The 16,371-nt window shown below is 43.1% G+C and overlaps 1 pseudogene; it reads right to left on the minus strand.

Annotated features, from left to right (window-relative positions):
• LOC146805522 (lysozyme g-like) overlaps positions 1 to 16,371 on the minus strand; it is a 304,138-nt pseudogene that overhangs the window by 230,385 nt on the left and 57,382 nt on the right.

A 16,371-nucleotide genomic window follows, 5' to 3' on the forward strand; every position in this document is an offset into this window, starting at 1 on the left:
CACCCGGCTTGGTCTTGGAGTGTACACCGCGTCTTTTGAATAGTCACCCGCGTGTGCCCCATAGAAGGCCTATCTCCAATGTATGTGTCTCACTTGTTCTTGGAGTGTACGCCCCGTCTTTTAAATTGTCACCCGGGTCTGTCCCACAGAAGGCCTATATCAAATTTATGTGTCCGGCTCGGTCTTGGAGTGTACTCACGTCTTTTGAATTGTCACCCGCTCCGTCCCACAGAAGGCCTATATCCAATGTATGTGTCTGGCTTGGTCGTGGAGTGTATGCCGTGTCTTTTGAAAAGTCACCCGCGTCTGTACCCATGACGACCAGTAATCAATGTATGCGCCCGACTTGATCTTGGAGTGTACGCAGCGTCTTTAGAATATTCACCCGCGTCTGACCCACAGAAGGCCTATATCAAATGTATGTGTCCGGCTTGGTCTTTGAGTGTACGCCGCGTCTTTTGAATTCTCACACGCGTCTGTCACCATTACAGAAAACAGCCAAGGGGTGCCATCCACAATATTTGGGCTGAGCCTCAGGTGCTGTACAACAAATGATAAGAACATTTCATGTTTCAATACATGTGTGGGTACATAGCTTCACATGTCATATTGGACAAAGCTCCTTGTAGCACACACTCCCTGGTTGTGCCATGTTTCATGGGAACAAAGTCCATTGTGTGTGATGCACATCACAACTGTGAGTGTTACATTTGCAGATCCCTATCCGAGGCCTGGACACAGTTCCAGGGGCACATTGTATAATCACATGTAACATACACCCTGATTTACAGCTGAAATGTATTGTGTGTTACAAAGTGTTCCTGAGATACTATTGTGGGGGTGATCCAGAGTTTTAGTGTATTCTGCCAAGCACATAATGTATTTTGTATGTTGTAGATGTAAATCGTTTCAAACGTCCACCTGAATTTGGCGTGTGAGTTGCTGTTGTGTCTGTGTGTCACAGATATACATGTTTACCATGCTAAGAAATCTGGTAGCACATCATGTATGTTTCATGTGTATGATGGCACGTGTACGTCAGGTGTTACATTAATGACAGTGTCCATGTGGCATTAGAAGATCCCTGTGTGTGGACCTTACAGACACCTGTCATTTGGACAACACATCTATCCTGAATGGTCACTGAGGTGTGTGTTTGGTATGTGACATTTGCTCAGATGTACTGAACAGACCCCATAGATTGTTCACAGCACAGCATTGCACTTGTTGTATCACCATCAGGAGCTGAAATGTTCGGTGAGGGACACATAGCTAGCATATGTGTCCATGCTCAACAGCACACACCGGACTTCATTGATTCTTGCTATGATGTAGCATGTGAATTTTTGCATGTACATTGCCACATATGAAAGCAAAATGATAATCTTTCTCTGCTCACCTATGTACCGAAGGAGACCAGCTGTCCACAGACCCTTCCTAGACCTAGAAACCATGGCTGAACGTGACAGCATCTGACGTTACCGCTTCACCACACCTCTAATTGAGGATTTGGCTGAGTAGTTGGCACCACATTTGCAATATGGATGGCCATATCCATCAGCGCTGACCTCCAAGGTGAAGGTGATGGCAGCCCTACATTTATTTGCCACAGGAATCTTCCAGTACACTGTGGCTACTACTGGTGGGATGTCCCAGACAATGTTTAGCTGTGTGCCATGTGATTTTTTGGAGGCAATATTGATTTTGCTGAACCAGTACATCAAATTCCCTGTACCACGACAATTTACTGATATCAAGAGGGACTTTATGCTCTGGGAAGGAAGCTAAATGTCATTGTCTCCATAGATGGGACACATGTGGCTTCGGTACCACCACAAGCAAATGAACAGACATACAGGAATGATAAACATTTTCACTCCATCAATGCCCTGGTGGTATGTCTGCCTGACATGACAATCTCACATATCTGTGCACGTTTACCCGGATCCCCATACGACGCATTCATCATGAGGAATAGTAGGATCCCACAGATTATGTCCCAGCTGCAAAACCTGCGTGCCTGGCTTGTTGGTGTGTAATGTCTGTTTATCTTGTGTGCTTTTTGTATCTGATTTTAACCCTCCTCTCAGACCCATATGTTTGCTTGTTTGTACGTAGATGACTCTGGATACCCCAACATGCCGTGTTTGCTGACACCACTCAGGAACCCTGTTACCCCTGCTAAGATACATTTTAATGAGGCACATGGGCAGACCAGGCAAGTGATAGAGCGGACATTTAGACTACTGAAAAGCAGATTCCACTGTCTGGACCGGACAGGAGGGTACTCCAATATGCACTTGAAAAGGTGTGTAAGATCATCATTGTTTGTTGCATGCTACACAACCTGGCAGTGAGGGAAGAGCTACCTCTCATCCAAGATGATGATGACCAGCAGCCTCAAGCAAGGGAGGACTGAGCCCTGGGTCATGTTGCCAGTATGATGAGGGTGAGGGTGAGGGTGATGTTCGGAGCCAGCTCTTCAACAACTTTTTCTCATGATTGTGAGTATAAAGTGATGAGTTGACTGAGCTGTTTTCTTTGCCTGACATGTGTATGTAGTGCAATGTCTCTGCATATGTGTGGCTGCATGCTACTGACATGATCCTTGCAGTTATTTGTCCTTTGAGTTATGTCCTCCATTACAATGTTGACATGAGTCCTAGGTTGTTGCCACAAATCATGAGGCTTGTTTGTGGAATGTCTATTGGAGATGTAGACAGATATTTAGGTATTTCAATACTGTTCTCTGTCTGTCTTTCACAGGGTCCATTGGCTGTTGTCTGGTGTTATGTGACCTCCAGAACACACAATGCTGTTACATAGTGCAACTTTTCTTGGAAACCAGATGCGGTGCCACACACACCAGTATTGACATTTCTGACCCTCTTGGCTACTTTGTGCTCATTGTCATGATGAGGTTACCTTGCATCTGATGTTGAGGTGACATGGTGTGATTGTGTAATAAACCTGTACTCCACATCGGGGTGTGCCTCATCTGTATACACACATCCAACATTCCTTGGCATACTGTACTGTGGCGGGATTGCCACTTTCTCTGAATGAGTTTAGTGTATGTGCATTTCAGTGTCTTTTCAGTTCACAATAGTGGAGTCCATGAGTATGTGTGGCATGGACATTTTGTGATGGGTTGACCTTGCCATGTGTATCTCTCATATGTGTCATATCTTCATGACTCACAAGACTGTGTTTTAATTGCTGTAATTTTTTTCCTAAACAGTATTTGTTTAGCAGGTCATCATCTCTATGTCACAAAGCAAGTTTAATTCACCACAGAGGCAAGTATTGTGTGATTATAATTTAATTGAGATGCATGTGTGGAATAGTACACAAAAATGATAGTGCTGTACAGTGTGATATAAATCCAAAGTTCACAGAGGAGTTGTTGGTGTTGGTAGATGACATTTTCAGAGCCTAATCCACATTCATTTGATTTACAGTTCCAACTTAGCCCCTCCATCCCATGTGGGAGAGTTTAGTGTCAGTCAACAAGGGGAACGCTTTGCACAAAATGGAGGATATTAGGAGCAGGTGTTCACTTCCTGGTGGGTATGCATGGCCATGTGTCTCTCACTTGTTCTTCTTCAGACATTCCCTCTTCTTCTTTTTAGGGGGACCCTCAGGTGCAGGCTGCAGCGGTGCTGGGAACTCTCCACCAGAGTCATCATCCCTCCCTGTGGCAGTTGCATATGTTGTGGCAACAGATGTAGTGGGCACACATGCAGGTGTGGTCATGCTGTGAGCAATCTGGCGGAGGCATGTGAGTATGTCCCTGTGCACCGCAGTGAGGTCACCCATTTTTATCCATTTTGGACTCCATTCTGGACATGTGGGTCTCCATCCTGGACATGTGGGAGTCCATCCTGGACATGTGGGACTCCATTTTGGAATAATGGGCAGCCTGCTGATGTTGTTTGTCCTTGAGGATCCCAACTACCTGGCCAAAGTCTCCGGTGCATTCTCGGTATACATTTATGATGCGTCCTAACTGTGGGTAATCTTGCGCAGCAGCACCATCTTCAGGACGTGACCTCACCCGCGCACCCTCATACCATCCCTACCCACATGAGCAGGACCTGCCATTGCAGACACAGACAACACTGAGCCTCCTTCACTGTTGACAGTGGTGTTGTTGTCCGCCAACTCAAGAGTGCCCTGTGTAGCTGTGCCGTCGGTGTCTTCTTGCCTTGGTCTGTACTTGTTGGTAGAGGTCATCTGGTTGTTGGCAGATGTAGCAGGAGTGGTTGCAGGGTGTGCTGGAGTTACAGCTGCTGGAGCTGCATGTCGATTCACACCAGAGGGACCAGGTTGTTCATCGTCGTCCGAAGTGGACTGAGAAACACACAATGTATGTTGTGGTTTTGCACACATCAACCGATTACACACATTATAGTTGCTATTGTACTTCATGATGAGTGTATGTATATTGCATTGTCCTCAACTGTCACAGACAGAGGCCTATAGTTGTTAAAAACATTGTAATTACAACGTAAAGCATTTTGATTAGCACCTAGGGGCATATGTATCAAACGATTTTGGATTCGCAAACGCTGCGATGCGCAAAAGAACAGCGTTTGCGAATACAAAATCGCAAACTGAGATGTATGAGCCATTTTCGCTTCGCATTATTAAGGAATCGCTAATTTTGCGATTCCTTAATTTTGCGTAAGCATTTAAGGAATCACAAATTGCGATTCCTTAAATGCTATGTAACACGCACCCAAGTTGTGCGATTTCTCCTTAAGAAATCGCAAATTACCACCAACTTCAAGTTGGTGGTAATTTGCGATCTCTTTGAAAAATGCTCTTTTTGGCATTTTTCAAAGTGCCATGTGGCGCACATGCATGCCCTTAGGGCATGTATGTGTGCCATATGCGCACACATGCTAATTTCAGGGGTGCATCAGGGTGTCATCATGACACCCTTGCACCTTTGAAATTATTCTCAATTTGCGATTAGCAAATTGCGATTCGCAAATTGAGAATGACTTCCCATTCATTGCTATGGGCCTCCTGGCCCATAGGAATGAATGGGAAGGTATTCCTTAATTGCGATTTCGCAATTTGCTAATCGCAATTAAGGAATATTAAGAATTCGTAAAATATGTGCGAATTTTTAAATACATCCCGTTTTGCAATTCTCAAATAGCGATTCTCAAAAAATCGCTATTTGACAATCGCAAATGGAGATTTTAATACATATGCCCCCTAGAGCTTTGTGCATGAGAAACACATACTGTTCCATGACTGTACATAGCCATTGAAACTCAAGTTCCACCCTGTGCTAGACACAGTTGTGTTGTTTTTTTCTACATTTGTGTTTTAACAATGACATACATGCACTTCCTCTTACAACATCTGGCAAGATTTGTGTATGTGTGCTGGCATTTGCGCATGTCTTTTTCCGTCACATTGGTGTATCTCACATCATAGTCACAGTCCGTTATGTACGCGCTGAATTGAGATATACTATTTTGTTGTATATGTTCCTAGTTCTCATCTCATTCCACTCATGTGATTGTGTTACCATTGCAAATAAGTTTTCTGCTGAGCTTTGTACGTGATGACGTCATTAATCTTGTCCACAATCTCCATGGAAGAGGAGTTAAGCAAGGCTGCTTTCTTGATATTCCATGCTGATAACAGTGCGGTCCAGAGGTTTGTGTCTTTGTGTTTTGTTGCTGTAAATTGTTCACCTACTCCAACCCAGTCCAGATTACACCTTTTGTGGAAAGTGTCAATGACAGTGAGGGGAGTGTAGTGGCATGGATACTGAGAACGCAGCATGATGTAGGAGTTGAAAGCAGCTCACTACAGCGCTGTGTGTAAATGACACCATGCAACAGTGTCCGCTATCTTTCTGTGGCCTTTCCATTCACTTTCAGGTATCCCTAGTCAATGTGTATATGTAGCTTTGTGTGTGTATTGATGTGTGCTATGTCTGCATCTCACCACTTGTCCTGTACTCCACACACCTTCACAGTCAGCCCAGGGGGCACCCTGGGACAATGCATCCCCAGACAGTGAGTTTAAATTTACAGTTAAGATGGCTGAGAGTGTGAACATGTGGGGGAGGGCCAATGCCTAGGTGTGACTTGTGGTCAATTCATACCTCAGGTCCATGTGTCAGCCATCTTGCCAGGGCATTTATTTTCACTATCATGGACTGACTGGTCCCAAGAGTGCAGTTTGTTCTGGCTGAGAAGGTGTGTGTAGAGCAGGCCTTGATAGCAGTTGGAGTCATTGCAGAACCTCCACCTACCCCAGAGCACAGAGAATCCCCTATGAACCATGCTTCCATTACAGGGAGTAAAAGTTTATGTTCAAGATGTCTGACAATGGTGTCCTGGTGTTTGTTTCTTCACAACTCCCAACAGGGTCTTATGCTCCCTACACCAGAGGCCAGTGTCAGCCATCTTGGCAGTACTTTTCCACTCCCTGTGAGACGGGCATAGTTTAAGGTGGGCTATGTGGGAGGAGGATTGTTACCTGTGACTACGACTCCCGTCATGCTTTTGGCTACACCCACCTTCAGAGCAAACCCAACCTTCCTTCCTGTGAATCAGCTTTCCTGGGAGTGAATGTGTGCAAACAAGATGGCTGCTGCATGTGACTGGTGTTTGGATCCTATTGCCTTGTTGTGAGTTTGTGCTAAGTTTTGTAATATTTGTGAATGTTGAGCTTTCCTGTTACATTGCAGGTATGTTGTTAGTTACCATCTAAATTTAAACACAGATCCCACCATGGATTAGTGCTCCTCAGCCCAGGGCCCAGTGTCAGGCATCTTGGAAGTAGATTTACTTTGAGTCTCAGGTTGAGCATAGTCCCAGGTGTGGTGTTTGGTGTTGGTGGGAGGGGTGTGTGTGTGATAGGGCCTGCTGATAGATGTGATCAGAGCTAGCACTCCTCCTCCACCACAGCCCAGATAGGTCACCATGAACCCTGCTTCCATGACAGTGAGTCAAACTTTACATTCAAGTTGTCAAACAGTGGGGCCTGGTGTTTGTTTGAGCACTACTCCCAACAGGGCCTTCGGCTTCCTACACCAGAGGCAAGTGTCAGCCATCTTGGCAGTACTTTGCACTCCCTGTGAGGTGAGCATGGTGCAAGGTGGTATTCCTGGGCCATGTGGGAGGAGGACTGTTGACTGTGACTATGACTCCCATCATGCTTTTGGCTACACCCACCTTTCGAGCAAACCATACTTTCCTTACTGTGATTCAGCTTTCCTGGGAGTGAGTGATGCATTGCTGGCAAGATGGCTGACAGTGGTGTCCTAGTGTTTGTTTGAGCACTCCTCCCAACAGGGTCTTGTTCTCCCCACACCAGAGGCCATTGTCAGTCATCTTTTCAATACCTTTCTACTCCCTGTGAGGTGAGCATGGTGCAAGATGGGTTTCCTGGGCGATGTGGGAAGAGGACTGTTGACTGTGACTACGACTCTCATAATGCTTTTGGCTACACCCACCTTCCCAGCCATCCCAGCCTTCCTTGCTGTGACTCAGCTTCCCTGGGAGTGAGTGGGACTGTGCTGGCAAGATGGCAGACAGTGTTTATTGGCGTTTTGAGCCAAAGCCTTGCTGTATTTGTTAGTAAGTTTGTACATGTTATGACATAGTTACATTTTACTCTGAGATTGCAGGTATTGTGTTTATCTGACTGGCATACACATCAAAGGATATTTAGCTTTGGGTTGATATGGCTTTGCTAACAGTGAATGGTTTCACTGACCCCCTGACAGTCATGTCCTTGGGTGTGTATTGCCTCACAATTTTGACTAGTTGTATGTGTACTCACCAGGCTCTGGTATTCCTGATAATCTATGGATGCCCTCCGGGGGAAGGATGGCCCACAGATGCTCCTCCCAGGAAGTGAAGTGTGTAGGTTTTGCAGGAGGGCCACCGCCCATCTGCTGGCTCAGGGCATGGTCTCTACCAATCAGGTTCTTGACCCTCCTTCGCACATCATAGTACCTGTTCCTGATATCGTCCATTGTGCGCAGGCAAGGTGCTAATGCATTCACCTTGTTAGCAATCCTCTCCCACATCTTGGTTTTCTGGGACATGGGGGTCTGTTGGACCAATGTGTCAAATAAGTGTAGCTCTACTCTGAGAATTTCATCTACCATGACTTCCAACTCACTCTCTGTGAACTTTGGATTCTTCTTTGGGGGCATGGTGCTGGGTGGTGGTGGAGATGGATGTGTGTGTGAGTGTGAAAATGAGGGTGAGTGAGTATAAGTGAGCTGGGTGTTTGCGAGTGTGCTTTTAGAGAGGTGCTAGTATTGTGTAAAGGTTGTGTGTCTGTCAGTGCAGTTTAGTAGTGTTCTCTGCTGGCAGTTCTGTGGAATTTGCAAAGGATCATGGTAGGGATGTTGGCCCTTTATGTAGGTGGAGTTGTGGGTGTGTCTTTGTTTTATTTTACTTTGACAATGCTTGTTTGGTTGTTTTCTGTCTGTTTCTCTTTGCTTTGTTGAGCATGAAGGAGAAGTTCAGTTGACCGGGACAGACGCTTACAGCGGCAATTGCGGGGTAATGTCATACTCATATTATGCTATGTAGCATCGTTCACATACGAGTCTGTCGCGTCGCGCTGATGCTAGGCTATGTGGCATCAATCGCGTACGAGTCTGTCACGTCGCGCTGATGCTAAGCTATGTGGCATCAATCGCGTACGAGTTTGTCGCATCGCAAGGAAGCTGGGCTATGTAGCACCGTTCGCGTACGGGTCGGTCGCGTTGGGCTCTTTAACGGGTGTTTCGCACAGACTGCTTGTTTTCCGTACGAGTTGGTCATCCGTATTTTACTCCGTGCAAGTCGTTTGTATTTGACACACATTGCATCGTACTAGGCCATGGGGACAGCGCGTGTACGAGTCCGTCGTATGTCGGTCCAGATCCGTGTCGGTTGTACCGATTCCCGACCGGGATCAGAATCGGGCCCTAAGTCTGCATATTTCAATGCATATAAAAAGGTTATGAGGATTTATCATTCATATAATCAAGTTAAAGTCAAACTGACTTATATACAGCTGTCTTGGTGGCCTCTCAAACAAAAAATGTTTCTCTAACTGACGTGAATTGTGGAAGTCACTGAGAAAGAGTTGTTGTCCCACCTCTTTATGGAACACTACACCACAATGAATTACACGTTCACAACCCAGTTTCCTCTCCTATTACTGGTTGACTTTATGTTTGTCTTTGGCCATGTACAGCTCTGCTGCCTTTTGGCTAGGTATGAGCTATGCTATACCATATACATACATACATAGAGAGAATTATCTACACTACCTTTAACATTTGTATTTTTAGCTGGCCCTAAAGACGAGGAGACCTCCTAGCAACATAACTGTATCAATCTGCAACACAATTTAATAGGATTGTCAGTGGTGTTCTTGCCATCTCTTCAGTGAACACTCAGACACAGGCACTCTGGATATCAGCGCAGGGATCTGGTACACCTCTAGTAGTGGAACTTTACACAAGTGGGACAGTATGCTACCCCTCCTGTGACACAGATAAAAAGGTCTGCTCACACTAGGATCATGCCACCACCATGCTGCCCACTTGAAACCATTACAGGGACAGTAATCCTCTTTCACTATGCAGAAAAGGCTTGGTACACTGCCGCAGGTCCAGGATCAGACTCACATCAAGGGACAGGCCTAGTCCTTCACGCAGACATAGATTAGTGTGAGGCGGGGGCCAAAACCCCAATAAACAGGATACTAGATAATTGTAACTGGGTCCTCACAACAGCGGGCACAACTGTATAAAATGAATTGGACATTCCCATCCCAGCACTGGTTCTAAATAACAACTTAGAATTCTCAAACTAGCAGAGTTTCAGTTCTAGTATTCGACCAAGAGATCAAGGTTTATCAAACCTTTTTGGATAGTTGTGGTCGAAGTATAATAATAGACTGTAAATTACACCATTGTAATTAAGTAATGCACTTTTTGCAGGCCTTAATATTCATGACATCTCTATAGAATGGTTATTAGATGGTACGCATATCATGTACTTCTACAGAGCATACTTGCATCTACAGATCGTGCATAGATCCAGAGTCTGAGAAAGGCAAAATACAATAAAAATTCTATTTACTTGCTACCAAGCTGTGAGGTTACAGAGCAGTAGGTTACTCAGTTACTCTCGATGGCTGTTGGTTGTGGCAACCACATTTGATGTTAAGGCTGCTCCTGATTTGACTACAAACTGTACCCTGCCTGGACATGACATGGGCCAAAGAAATTGATTGTCTGTGAAGTGAAGCATATGCTGCATATCGAGGTGGTGTAGAACCCGCCACTGCTCCTTGCATCAAAACACTTTATATGTGCGGACAGTGCTGCATGTCCCAATGTCATCACATCACTGGGACACAGGTGGGGTAATTCCTAGTGGGTGGCCTGGAATCTGGTTCTAGCTGAAGAACAGCTGCTAGAACCAGAATCCATCTGGAGCCCACTCTATTCCAGCTATTCCAGCACTAGACTTGAGGAAATTTTCATTATGCAATCAAAGATAGTTACTATTAAGGTGAGGGCAATCTTTTCTTCATAATATATCCTGCTTTGATAATGAATGGGATGGGAGTTGCAATAAACAACGTTCTATAAATATAAAACACATCATGGTGTTGTTTTGTTTGTTTTGTCTTGCACATGAAATTCACTCAAATTTATAAAACAAGGTATCATAATTTTAAATGCTCTATGTGAGAGCCTGGTAGCTTCAGCGTTCTTTTGTTTACTTTACATAATAAGCTCTTGCTCAAACAATTCAACTATGAAAACATAGCAGCTCTGCAAAGATACCATATGAGAGTCCAGTGATCACAGCAGTACCTGCATTAAGCCCCAGGCATTTCTGTTGTCATCCCATCCATTGACAAGTCCTATACCTGCACGTGTCTCACGAGAAATGATGCCGGCAATCAAGGCTGAATCCACACATTGAGGAATTTTGTTGTATATCGTTCCATGTGTATCAAGTCAGTGTCCGCCATTGATTGTGAAGCCTGAAATCCTGCAGAATAAGGAAAGGCAAACTTTATAAGCCAACTTGAACACATTTGTGTACATTTTATATTCATATGTTCATCTCCATTCAGTGACAGTGAAAACTGATCTTGCATGAGGTTACAATTTCCCAACTCACCGCATCAAGGACAGATGATCAACTGACCTATGAGAGAAGTTGGAAGCACAAGGCTTTCGGCAACTAGTGACTAGTAAATGTCACTTTTCCAGACAAAATGTAAAATTTTTCCTCATTCATGACGCTATTGAATAACCTAGTAATTGAGTGAATTGCATTAGTATTTAGTAGATCTTCTCCTGGTATCTTGTAGAAACACTAATTGATCAATAGAGATGCCTAAATTGTCATAGTTTAGTTTCTGAGGAGGGAACAGACCACCTTCGGTGAAAATGCCTTAGTACACCCATTCACACACCCACACATGCGTGTGCACATATGAGCAAATCAGCAAGTTATTGCTGCTCCCTTAACGAAGACAAGGCCTATTAAATTAACGGGCCTATTAGGATGGCAGACGGTGGCAGCACCGTGGTGCTGGCGGTGCGAAAAAATGCGTTTTACTGCTCACGAGCAGCAGACCCCACGCCCGCCATATTAGTAGTACTATGTACCTAGGGCATAGCTACCTCCGAGACCTACCAGGGGCTGAAGCATGTATTATGCCACCCCTGGGAAGCACACCAAAAAGGCACCACAGGTCTGCTACTGCAGCCTGGGTAAAGGTGGGCTTGCACCCCTTACTGTGGCATAGGCTACCTCTATCCACATATATATACAGACACATATAAACCTATAAGCCACTTCTAAGGCCTTCACAATCCTGAAGGCAGAGTGCTTGGTTTTGTGTGAGAGGGTGCCCAAGCATGAGCTGAGCCCCTCTGAAGCGTTCGGAAATCCTTCCTTATGGCTGTTCTGTGATACAAAAATACAAAAGAAGTCAGCGCACTGCTATGGTCTTAACAACGATTATTGTTAAACATGTGTTAATCAATCTAAGACATGATGTGCGTGCAAACCGGAAAAAGTAGCCAACCTGGGACAACTGACTGAGAAGCAGGTGCTGTCGCACCTGTATACTGGATGCACAGCAATGAAAAAACCTACATGCTATTACACTATGTACATTGGATTAAGTAAGATTGTCATTACTTGAATGAACCACAAAGAATCACTAACAATTATCGTAACACAAATTGTGCTCATTTACTTAATGAGAAAATAATTTTTGTTAAACCAAACATAATAGTTAGATTCTACATAAACTTATCAATTGTCAATCTCAATACATTGCAAACATCAGCAGGGAACTTGTAATGCTGAAATAGGCGGCGATTGTAGTTGATGATGCCCAATGCATTTCGGGATTCTCAAAAAATCCCTTCTTCAGGGGCCTATTTTTGAAAAAATGAAAACATATGCAAATATTCACTGTATGCAGTAACAAAAAAAAATTGTTTTTACATAAATTATCTGCTGATAAAACGTACATGACCAGAGTGGTACGAACACACCTGTACATATCCTTGGCCAAACATTTATCAAATCCTATGGTGGAAGCTAAAATAAGTGAAAATAAGACGTGTCTAAAAACGTTGGTGTCGTCATAATGTGTGAAAATGAAAGAGAACCAAAGACCGATAACCAATAGAAACCGCTCCCTCTGTGGGTGACCAGTGATGTGCTCAATGAAGGAAAACAAGAGGTAAATAAAAAGAAAAGGAAAAAATGGTTTATAATTATTGAACCTTACGGGAAATCGCCGCAATCTGTAGAGTTGATGCTAAGTATAGAAGTGTATGTCCTCTCAGCTACAAAAACAAAGCAAACACACTGATAATGAAAACTACCACCAAATGAAACCTGGATATGTAGTAGCATTGTGTATGCTCGTGTACTCACTATGAAGAACTGTTGCCCGCACTCCTCTGAATAATATTCGACGACTTCGACAAATGTACTGAAATCTACAAGGCACAGCAAATAAAACTCTATATTCTAACACTTATGCAATGTGGACATATGGAGGAAATTTTAGAAAATTAAAGACAAAATTACCCAATAACTTGTGGCTGAGACCGTAGATATTTGTAGCGTTAACTAAGTTCAAAAGACAAAAATTCCGCTATTGGAATGATTTCCAAACGTAACCATGCACCAATGGCTGGTAGCGGTAAAACCTGTGGACAAGAGGAACAACACAGAAAGGACTGGTCAACCACTCTGCAGTCGTTGAACCATAATGAATGCCGCTTGGCATCGGCGAAAAACTCTGGCTATTGAAAGAAGGTTTCCCTTTACCTTGGTAGTTGTTCGATAAATCTTGATGAGGCTAGTCGGCGAGGCAATTGCGTATACGTGAAGTATAGAAAAGTGGCGTGAAGCCGCATCAGTTTTAAAATCCCTGCGCCGCGTCTGACGTCACCGCGTGTATACTTGTAATGGAAACAAAAAGAGGACTGGAGCAGATGACTGCTCCCTAAATGCCTTTCTTGTATCACGTGAAGAACTGAACTGAACAAAATAATGGACATAAACGACATCCTCATGAAGTATCCTGAAACTTGGATACTCCTGTAGTCATATGATCTGAGGACCGTGTGAATGAAAGAATGGCCAACTCATTGCTGTAGAATAGAGCAAAGTAGATATATTATAATTAGTGAACTATATTAAACTATCAAAGTATATGGACACGATAGCAGACACGTGAAGGTGACAAAGCCACTGACAAAGAACAATGTGTTTAATCAAGATAAAAAAGCCAAAGCTCTTGAAAACTTATAAATGTCTCTATTAATATGAGACATGTTCAAAACAACTGGAAAGAGCAAGTGTATGAACTATGATCCTCATCGTATCCAATAAGTAAGAATCTGCTACTATGTAAAATACTCATGAAGTGATGGCATGAAAAAAACGTGTAGGAATTAGAACCAAAAAATGTGAATAATCAAAAGTGCTGTTGAAAGGTGACCAGTGAGAAAAAAATCAATGCTCTACGGGAAGTGACATTGTAAATGAACTGGCGATTGATAAATGAATATTAAGGACAGTACTTACAGACTACACATTTCAAAGAAAACACAGCATTTCCAATTTGTCATTGAGTCCTGCTGGTACTAGTGTGTGGAGAAATTTGGTCCACCAGACCTCCCTTTGAGCTAAAACCTTGGAAATATCTGTGTCAAATCTAGATGGAACCATTTCTAGAATTGTACATTTCAATTGGGCATTGGTGTGCTGATGTTGTAACCAGTGCGTAGCTAAGTGAGACTTATGGCTTTTTGTCCGAATGGAACACTTGTGTTCAGAGATGCGAATTTTAATTTTGCGCGAAGTTTTGCCTACATAAAGGAGTCCGCAGGGACATTTAATGGTGTAGATAACATTGGTGCTATTGCAATCTCCATTATATTTGAGTGAAATTAGTTTACCAGAGTGAGGGTGATTGATAACATTCCCAGTCATAACATTGTGACAATTAACACAATTGTAGCATTTGCGCATACCGGTGAAGGGTACCTGATTCACTATTGGAGATCTTTTTAACAATTCTTTAATGTTCCTGCTGCGTGTGTATGCAAAAAGAAGTGGTTCAGAAAATAAACCGTTAAAGTCCGGTTCGTGTTGGAGTAATTCCCACCTGGATTTGATGATTTTGCTAATGTTTGACGAGTTAGTGGAATATTTAGAAACAAACACTTGTCTGTTATGACTTTTAGTTGGTTTGAATGATAGCAATTCACGTCGATCTCTTTGTTTGGTTTTGACCACTGCAGCATCTAGCACGTGGTCTGGATAACCACGTGCTCGAAATTTTGTGCATTGTTCAGAAAGTGCCTCCTCTAACTGGTTAGGATCCAATGTTATTCTTTTGGTACGCAACGTCTGAGAGAAAGGCAAGTTGCGTAACAAGGAGGATGGGTGAAAACTCGAATACATCAATAAGTTGTTCCTATCTGTTGGTTTAGAATAAACAGAAGTTGAAACAGAATTACTATTTTTGGTAATAAGTACATCCAAAAATGACAGAGATTCTGCTCTTATATTATGTGTGAATTTAATCCGGGCATTCTTGTCGTTCAATTCATTGATGTTTGTTTCAAGTGCTGCTCGTGAGTTTTTCCAAATCAAAAAAATGTCATCAATGAACCGTTCGAAGAATGCTAGGTTGATACTCCATTGATTGCTGTTGAAAATATAATCATGCTCAAACTTGGACATGAACGTATTGGCATATACAGGGGCCCCGGAAAAAACCCATGCTCGTACCACTGATTTGTAAGTAATACTCATCTTGCCATTGAAAATAGCTGTGTTGAAGACAGAATTTAAGAAGTTCAAGAATAAACACCTTATTAGTAGCAATTTCTGATAACTGGAGAAGTGCTCATTCACAAGCTTCGATGCCTTCCTTTAATGGTATTGGTGTGTAAAGCGATGTAACATCTATAGTACACAAGAGCCAAGATGAAGAAAATTGTTCAGCGACATTGTTCAAGAGATTTAAAAAGTGCGTGGTGTCTTTAACATAGCTACGCCATGACTGAACAAATTTTTGAAGAAAATGATCCACAAATTGTCCTAGAGGCATGAACAATGAATCACAACCAGATACAATAGGTCGAAAGGGGGATCATGTAAGTTCTTGTGAACCTTCGGCAACATGTAAAGCGTGGGTCTTCTAGGATGTGTCACTGACAAAAACTATGAGTTTTCTGAGATATCCACGACATATCTTCAGCATGATCTAAAATCTGAAGAAGCGTGTCTTTAATCATCATAGTCGGATCTTGGTCTAATTTGAGGTAAGTGGTAGTGTCTTGTAGATACGAAACCACTTTGCCTTCATACATTTTTTTGTCCATAATGACAAGGACGTCGCCCTTGTCTGCCATTTGGAATATGAGTCTGTCATCTTTGGCTAATTGCCAAATTATGGCAGCTTTATGTTTTTTGAAATTAGTCTCAATAGGTGTGAGGAATTTGAGTTTTGACAAATCTTTGCGAATGAGGATTTCAAACATGTCCAATGTTTTGTGGGAAACAGGTGGCATGAAGACACTTTTGGGTTTAAACATGCCTGATTCAGCTTGATAGTCATCGTCAATAGAGATTTGGGTAGGTTGGCTTGGAACAACATTCGCAAAAAAATGTTTTAAACGTAAATTCCTCATAAATTTGAACACCGAAATTTCAACCTCAAAGGAATTGGTGTGATGAACCGGTACAAAGGATGTACCTTTATTGAGGACCCGTAACTGCGCTGATGTCAGTTCAGTTGGAGAAATGTTAATTACAAGGG

Source organism: Triturus cristatus, chromosome 8 (genome assembly GCF_964204655.1).
Source record: "Triturus cristatus chromosome 8, aTriCri1.1, whole genome shotgun sequence".
NCBI classification, from domain to species: Eukaryota; Metazoa; Chordata; class Amphibia; order Caudata; family Salamandridae; genus Triturus; species Triturus cristatus.